The sequence below is a fragment of the Salvia miltiorrhiza genome, chromosome 4 (genome assembly GCF_028751815.1).
Source record: "Salvia miltiorrhiza cultivar Shanhuang (shh) chromosome 4, IMPLAD_Smil_shh, whole genome shotgun sequence".
Lineage (NCBI taxonomy): Eukaryota > Viridiplantae > Streptophyta > Magnoliopsida > Lamiales > Lamiaceae > Salvia > Salvia miltiorrhiza.
In genome coordinates, this window is record NC_080390.1 from 56,418,600 (window position 1) to 56,427,063 (window position 8,464).

General features: G+C 36.8%; 1 non-coding gene across 50 annotated transcripts; it reads left to right on the forward strand.

Moving 5' to 3' along the window:
• Positions 1-1,322: 1,322 nt before the first annotated feature.
• On the forward strand, positions 1,323-8,109 carry LOC131021082 (uncharacterized). 50 transcript variants are annotated; one of them, XR_009100833.1, is made up of 15 exons: positions 2,015-2,592; positions 2,671-2,793; positions 2,878-2,968; positions 3,069-3,382; positions 3,486-3,568; positions 4,439-5,087; positions 5,286-5,462; positions 5,764-5,829; positions 6,292-6,367; positions 6,467-6,573; positions 6,679-6,887; positions 6,978-7,051; positions 7,158-7,350; positions 7,457-7,564; positions 7,779-8,109. It is a non-coding gene; the product is annotated as an uncharacterized LOC131021082 (transcript). The 50 variants fall into 50 exon arrangements; XR_009100841.1 differs by having other exon boundaries at positions 6,679-6,858; positions 7,158-7,259; XR_009100848.1 differs by having other exon boundaries at positions 6,679-6,824; positions 7,158-7,259; positions 7,457-7,558.
• The last annotated feature ends 355 nt before the right edge of the window (positions 8,110-8,464 follow it).

Sequence of the window (8,464 nt, forward strand, 5' to 3'; positions counted from 1 at the left end):
TAAATAAATATTATTTTTTTTAGTTTTCAGTTATGGTCTTTTAAATATCAGGCGAGATTATTTTCATAATTAGTTATGCTTTTAGAAGTTCGGAATTATATGATACTCACAATTCAATTATGATTTTTCAAACTCCATATAAAATTATGGTCAAAAGGCAAAAAAAAAAAAAAATTGAACAAAATTAATAAATCTTGTAACAGCAAATGCAACAAATCAATCCGCCATCATACCTATGTCAAATTTATATGTATTTCTACTCTTTTTTTTTTTTCTTACGTGTTAACTTTTATAAAATTTCATATGAAAACTAATGGGTATTTTTATGATCTCAACAAAATTAATAATTTAATTGCTAAAAGTTGTTGAGATTAATATAATTTAAAATGTATTACTAATTTAATTTAATTATATAAATAATTTACATAAAAAATAATTTTATATAATTATCATAAGAATAACATAAAATATATAAATTACAAAAAATATGTACCCGTCGAATTTCGACGGGTAATACACTAGTATTGAATTAAAGCTCTTATCGTGATCATTAATTTGATATGAATATATATATATATACATATATATATATATATATATATATGTAGTGGACAAATTTTGTATAGCTCATTCGAATAAATATTCGCGGCCCAAACACCTAGCCCAATCCGAAAAACTGAATTAATTTCAATTAATTAAGCCCAACCCGGTACTTTAGGTCATCGAGGCCCATCGACCCAAACCCTAGATAGGGCAGCGACTTGGGAAGAAAGAAAAGAATGAGGTCACAGATACGATCCCCCTAATATCGGAACGACTAGGGTTTAAGGAGATGTGCTAGCAAAACCCTAGCCGTCAGGTGATCACGGTATAAATAAGAACCAACTAGGTCATTCGACCCATACAATCATTCGCACTCCAACATGTTCTCTCCACCTACTCTCCCCACTCGCACTATTCTGCCTCCACGCTCTCAGCCTTAGGTTTTCCGGTGACCAGATCAATCGGGACGATCCAACGGCCCTCGCTTATTGCTCAATCGCCCTTCGACCCCGTCGACCAAATCGACCCGATTTACTCTTCCCTTTACTATATTTCAATTATTTCAATACGGTTTCTTAATATTGTTTACTGACTTGAGCGTCGGAGGCCCTTCCATCGACCCCCCCCACCGGTGCTCCAAGAAGAACTCTAACGTTGTTCGTGTTTCAGGTTGCTAGTGCCTATCGTACCGGACGATCTCGACGTCCTTATCCGTAGTTGTTGGATTTATCCCCAACAATATATATATATATATATATATATATATATATATATATATTAAAATTAAAACAAAAAATAATAATATGCAATAAAATACTTTTAAGAACAATTATGTAAATAATTTACACATAATCTTCATGATTTTAATTTAAAATTCAATGATTTTCAACATATTTTGAAAAAATAAATACTAAAGTAATTAATCACTACTCTTGTTTTTAAAACTGACATGGTCATAATTTATTTATAATATTTATTAACTTATAATTTTTATCATAGTTATTAATTTAAATAAATAAAGAGAATAAAATAACACAAAAATAGAAAATCATTGTACACTATAGAGAAAAACATAATAAATTGAAACAAAATTATTCACAAATAAAAAAATAATTAGCAATTCCACCCTGAAAATATTTTTATATTTCTGTATTTATATAAAATTTATACCAACTGAATTATCATATTTATTAATTAATGTAATAAAAATTAATTTTTAACTGACTCTATATGAGCTGAATATTGAAAAAAGAAAGTAAAGAAGAGTTTGCAATAATAAAAATTAATATTATGAAAAGGCAAAAACAAGTAAAAAAAATAATTAAAAGATATATTTATTCCAAAAAGAAGATTGAGGAGAGAGATTTTTTTATTTTTTTTAAAAATAATTATGTAAATAATTTACAAGTAATTTATTATTGTTATTATTATTATTAGTTGTCTATTTAATTTGAATTTTGTTCTTATTTAAATTTAAAATAGGCTGAAGAGAAGAGAAAAAGTGGGCTGAGTTAAGATGCGAGTTAGGGCTGTTGGGCCGAAAATTTAAATGTTAGTAATCTTTGGCCACTGAGAGTGCAGAACTTATGACCGTTGGGTGGACACTTGGGCTGAAGTAAAAGGAAGGGTAGGACACTAGGGTTTGAGAGACGCCTCTCGGCCGCCTTCTCCCTTCCCCTCTCTTTCGCTGGCCACCGAGGATTTCATTTGGAGAAGGCGAATTGACGGGTGAAAAGCGGGCGGGTGGGAAATGAGGCAGACGCTTGTTGGGGGAACAGAAGGGGCGGAGACGGAGGATATGGGAGGAGGATGTAGATTGCTGATGGATTTGGGGCGTCCATGGTTGAGCCGTGGGTGTTTTTTGAAGATTGAAGGAACAAACCAGAGATCTGATCGGAGGAAGCAAGCCGGATCGATTAACAGGAAGATAAATCCACTACTCCTGTCCGGACGGCCAACTTTCCGGCTGTCGGGAATTCCGGAAGCTTCCACTCATGGCGATGGTTTCTTACAGTGGTTGAATATGAAATGGGAAAAACTTTGTTTAAGGTGAGAGGAATTCTTATTGAGTGAGGTTGTGGAATTTTATCTTACTTTTTCTTGTCAACGACACATCTTTTTTTGCAGTGTCTGAGTTTAGATGCCTTTTTTTTTACTTTTCTGGTGATAAGAAGATTCATCACTGGAAATAAAAGCAAGGAATTTGATTTTGCTGAAAAATGGACTTCACAATTACAGTTTATATAGGAGGTAAACGATCATGATTTATTTTTTAGTATTAGTATTTTTTTTATTTTGTGATGGATGATTCAGGTGGAGAAGTTGCATTCACAGGTGCACAATGGAAAGAACTGGAGAGACAAGCTATGATCTACACATGCATGATTTCCTGTGTTCCTGTGCCGCCTCATCTTCTCTTTCCCCTGTAAGTGCACATATATAAATATTTTTCATTCTCCCATAGTCCCATACCATTCCACATCCAATCTCTGCATATTATTAACTGAACTCAGAAATTGTTTCAGGCGGTAGTAGATACAGCAGAAAAGGAGATCTGGAGCCCGGGTGGTGCAAGAGGACAGACGGGAAGAAATGGCGGTTTCATTTGGAGAAGGCTAAGGAGGCGGCGCCGCCTGGTCAGCATTGACGGTGCATATCGACGGGTGAAAAGCGGGCGGGTGGAAATGAGGCAGACGCTCGTTGGGGGAACAGAAGGGGCGGACGAGGAGGATATGGAAGGAGGAGGATGCAGATTGCTTATGGATTTGGGGCGTCCATGGTTGAGCCGTGGGTGGCTTCCCAGCGAGAAACTGCTGGTCAGACTTTAGATCTCATCAAGGTAAATTTTTGTGCATGCTTGTGTTTAAGTACCTTATAATTATCTGCAGAAGATGATAGACTATCTAGTATTCTGTCTGAGTAGCATGTGATCATTCCTGCAGTACTTGATGAAGTTTAATATCAGTCCTGGTGATCTAATGGAACTTTCACCTCTATTTTCTGATGATAGCCAGATAGAAATTGAGTAAGATGTCATTCGCTCTTTGAACAATTTAATAAATGTAATTTCTGGGCACTTCTATCCAATTTATGATTCTTCATTTTCTTTTAACTTGTAGTATCTGTGCACAGAACTATATACGATGTTGCACTCTAAAACCTAGCTCTAATTCTTGATATGACAAGTTAATTTCAATTTGGTAAAGCCATCTATATTTTTGTTCTTTCACTGCTTGGTTCTGTAAATATTTATATTACTCTGTTGATTTTCTTGAAATTATCTTTCTCTCTCTGCCCGCTGTTAGTATTCGTAGGTAGATATCAGGTTCATCACACCTCACGAACATAGAGAGATTTTCCGGGGTCTTGATTTATATCAACTTGGAAGGCTTGACACCCAAACTTATATCAGGATTTATGTGGATGCAAGCATATTTGCCAATTACTTTACCATAGTTCCCTGCCAAAATTTAATGGCCTCTATCACTCCTAGGAATGTCAATTTGTTTATCAATTTGCTGGCCTCACCTTTCTGATACTTGTATGGCATTGCTAACTACTACATACGTTCTCCTCACTAATACTGACCTAAAAAGGCTTTCCATTTTTTGGAGTTGCATTTTTATTTGAAAATGCTGCTTGTCTTTATTCTGGTATTTACTCCTTTTACTTGTTTTGGTGACTGAGGCCGCAGGAGCTGTAGAGAACATGTTCCAATGAGCATTAACAAAATATATGGCCGCCTATTATACTTTCCAATTTTTTTGAAGAATTGTGGTTCATATTAATCTTCTGTCAGTGATTAGCATTCTTTTCTGATTCACATGCATTTCATTTGGTTCCAAAATGTTTCTCCTACTCCCTTTTAATCTTGAATTATTTTATCTGATTCAAGCAAGTTGAGGAACTTCTATCAAAAGTGGAGCAGTCTCCTCCCAGAACAATGCAAGAGCTTGAGTTTGTGTCCGGTGGTTCTATACAGAACAATGCTCCCAGAACAATCCAGAGTTGATATTAGATATATTGAGTTTGACGGGTGAAAAGCGGGCGGGTGGGAAATGAGGCAGACGCTTGTTGGGGGAACAGAAGGGGCGGAGACGGAGGATATGGGAGGAGGATGTAGATTGCTGATGGATTTGGGGCGTCCATGGTTGAGCCGTGGGTGTTTTTTGAAGATTGAAGGAACAAACCACCCGCTTTTTGCACGAAGATGACTCTTTAAACAATCCAGAACAATGCTCCCAGAACAATGCAATCAGAAGTTATACCGATCAGAAGTTATCCAAGAGCTGCACTCTATAAGAAAGAGAGAGATTTTCGTGGGTCTTGATTTATATCCTTGACACGCAAAATTATATTAGGATTTATGTTAATGCAAGCATATTTGCCAATTATTTTACCATCGTTCCCTGCCAAAATTTAATGGCCTTCACTCCATGAGATTCCTTCATGAGATTTCTGCTAGCTCTGGGGACACTTCTGATTCAGTAGGAGCAATTGAGTAGTCTTCACCCTCCAAAGAGCATCTGTATCAACCCACATTTGTACTCTATTTTACTTTGTCTTCATATTTATCCTTTTGTATTTCTCTCAATTAAGCAAGCCATCTTAGTTAATTGGTACTACGACTTATAATTATTTCCTGACTTATCAAGTCAACCTGTTCTCTTTGTGGCTTTTTTTGATTCTCCCCATTCATGGTATTGTTTCTATTACCATTTCAAGGTGTGTTTCTTTCCCAGGAGTCGGCATATGCGAGAGCTGTCCACAGTGGCAGAAAATGTGCGAAGATGTTGTCACGGGTAACTGTTTTTATTTCACGTCGGCGCCACCCGCGTTGTCGCTGGCGAGGGACTCGACCCAGGCATTGGCGTCGGGGGTCAGGATGCCGAGTTTCCAGACGTCGGTCTTCGTAGTCGGTGAGGGAGTCCTTGATTGATATTTCTTCATGCCTAGTTGTTTATATGATACTGAATGAGCCCCTCCGCCCCATTTTGTATTGATATCTGGCGTTGAGCTGCTTGGCCCTTCCAACATATACTATGCAAGTAACAAAATGGACCCTTATTGGTGTGGTGATGACATCATGTTAAATTTCTTGTTGTAGGAAACTTTATTGCTGTTGGGTCGATGGATCATGTTGTTGCCATTTGTTCTTGTTCTTGTTTATGTGGTTAATGGTTTTTTGATTAAAATAACCTCCAAATTTGATTCTGTTAGGTGGACGAAGTCCAGGCATCTGCTACCTTAGGCGGTGTTGCTGAAAAGAAGAAAAAGGGGAAGAAGGTTGGTCTTTTTTAATTGCATCTCAAAACTGATAAGTGTTAAGTATTTAATCTTGACATTCACCTCCTATTTATTATATATAGCATGTTCCTGTCACCTAAAAGTGTTTACTTTTTGTCGGCTACAGAATGTAGTATGCAGTAACGAAACTCCAGTTTTTGTTCCATCACATTAATGTGGTCTCAATGATGTTGGTGCTCCTCTCATGGCATTCTAAGTCCTGTAATACTTTGCTTATCATAGAAATGAATAGTCTTGGGCTCGAGTTGTCATTTTATGTGGTTGGGTAGGAGCATCTCTTGTTTAACTTGAAAAAGTAAACCGAGTGGCACATTGATGATTACTTTGTCTGGTAGCCTGATAGTGTGTTATATTTAACTAGTTCCTATATCTAAATTAGAGTCTCAAAGAACACCAATGTACGTATTCTACTTCTAACTCGCTCTTTCTTTTTTGTTTTAGATTAGAAATATATTAAATACAAGGATGGCAGCCACATAGATTCAGTTCTTGGACTTGCCTGGAACAAGGAGTTTAGGTATGTTCGAAAAATTGTACCTCACAGTGTTTTTCGTTCCCGTTTGTTTAGGTTAGGCTAATTGACATTGGTGTCCTTATCATGGCTTTTGATGTGTAGATATGGCTCATTTGAAAGAGACTAACAATGGGACAAGGACTGGGAGATTTTCCAAATCTCCATCAACTGACCCCTATGTGCTTGTTCTAGTCATTGATGACTTTAAGGTGACGATTTAAACATGTGTTTAACGCAGAGAGTGGGTGTGTGTCTGTTTGGACATCTGATGGGATTTTACCAGTAATTACTATTTGATGTATATATTACATTAGGGGGACTTCTGATTCGATGCACTATTTGGAAAGTTGGTTAACAAGCTGTTACCTCTGAAGGGAGTGATGCAACTGATGCTTATGGCCAATAGTCATTTGAATGCAGCAAAAGCAGCCCAAGTGCCATGGAATCTGTTTTTCCTGAAGTTGATTTTCTATTATCTTTGTTTAAGAATTCATGTATGCAGTTGGTTAATCTTAGGAAATAGGTGGTTAATCTTAGGAATCTTTCAGTTAATTTCCTTTCAGTGTTCTGCTATTCACTAGATGATCTCCCTAATATTGATGTTTGTTCTCAGATTGATCAGAAACCTAGAATGATAAAACTGAAATTTCTGCTCAAGACTCTAAGCATCGGAAGACGCTTTCTGAGGTTAGTTAGCTTGGTTTAATAGATTATTATTCTATTTATATGAAGGCACGAGGGCATGCAGCATGTTGCTAACTGTTGCTGTTTCTTTTTCCATATTTACATGCAGCTGGAAAAATGTGTTGATGGCTTGTTTGATAGTTTTGCAAGGTTGGATTCACGTATATATAGTGTTGGCCAAACTGCTGCTAACGTAGGCGACCACCAGCAGGTATGTTTGTTCTCAGATTGATCAGAAACTCTAGAATGATAAAACTGAAATTTCTGCTCAAGACTCTAAGCATCGGAAGACGCTTTCTGAGGTTAGTTAGCTTGGTTTAATAGATTATTATTCTATTTATATGAAGGAACAAGGGCATCCAGCATGTTGCTAACTGTTGCTGTTTCTTTTTCCATATTTACATGCAGCTGGAAAAATGTCTTGATGGCTTGTTTGATAGTTTTGCAAGGTTGGATTCACGTATATATAGTGTTGGCCAAACTGCTACTAACGTAGGAGACCACCTGCAGGTAAAGGTAAAACCTGTATAAAGATTGTAAATTTTGTTTAGTCTGCATTTGGTGTTTATTTTCTTATTATATCATGTCTTTAATATACAGAGTGAATATAGTCCAATACTAACACATCAAATTAATGTTGTAGGTCTGTGTAACTGATATATAATAACACTGCTGTTTTTTGTGTTTCCGTCTTTCTCTTGATATTTAACATTTTGGAAACTGATTGCAGATGCTTAAAAAGGAACATAAAAAGGCAGAAGAACATGAAAAGGCAGAAGATAGGGATCCTAATAATCTCATTTCCAGCACCATCACTTCATCAATGCAGAGTTTTTCAGTGATGTAATTAACCGGGGAAGAAATACCATGTTTTTTTTAGTACAGGAAGAAATTCAATGTAATTTGTTTTTGTTTTTCGAGGAAACCATGTTATTTTTTATTTACGGAGACGCCTGCTTGGTGGCATTTGTTTCTTATTTTTTTGGGGGGCAGACCGGGGTGATGTCTATATAAATTTTCCAGATTTTTTTCAAAGTGGAGTAAATTTGATTTTGACTGTACCAAGTTGTAGGATTTTAAATAAGGATTTCAAGAGCGCAAGAATTGTTGCAATTGGAGGAGTAATGAAGGAGTTATGATTAAAATAAGATTTTAAAAGAAAATATTTTTATTTTGAGAATTTTAAAAAAAATGCCGGTTTGACTTAAAAAACCGGTCCGGTTCACTAAAATTAGACCGGCCGGTTCAGATTGACCCGGACTACCTACGAGCCGGTCTGGTTCAATTAAACCGGCTGGTCGGACCGCCGGTCCATCTAGACCGAACCCGGTTCGACCAGACCGGACCAAACCGGTTCGACCAGACCGGTTCGCCGGTTCGACCAGACCGATTCAGACCGGTTCGACCAGACCGGAC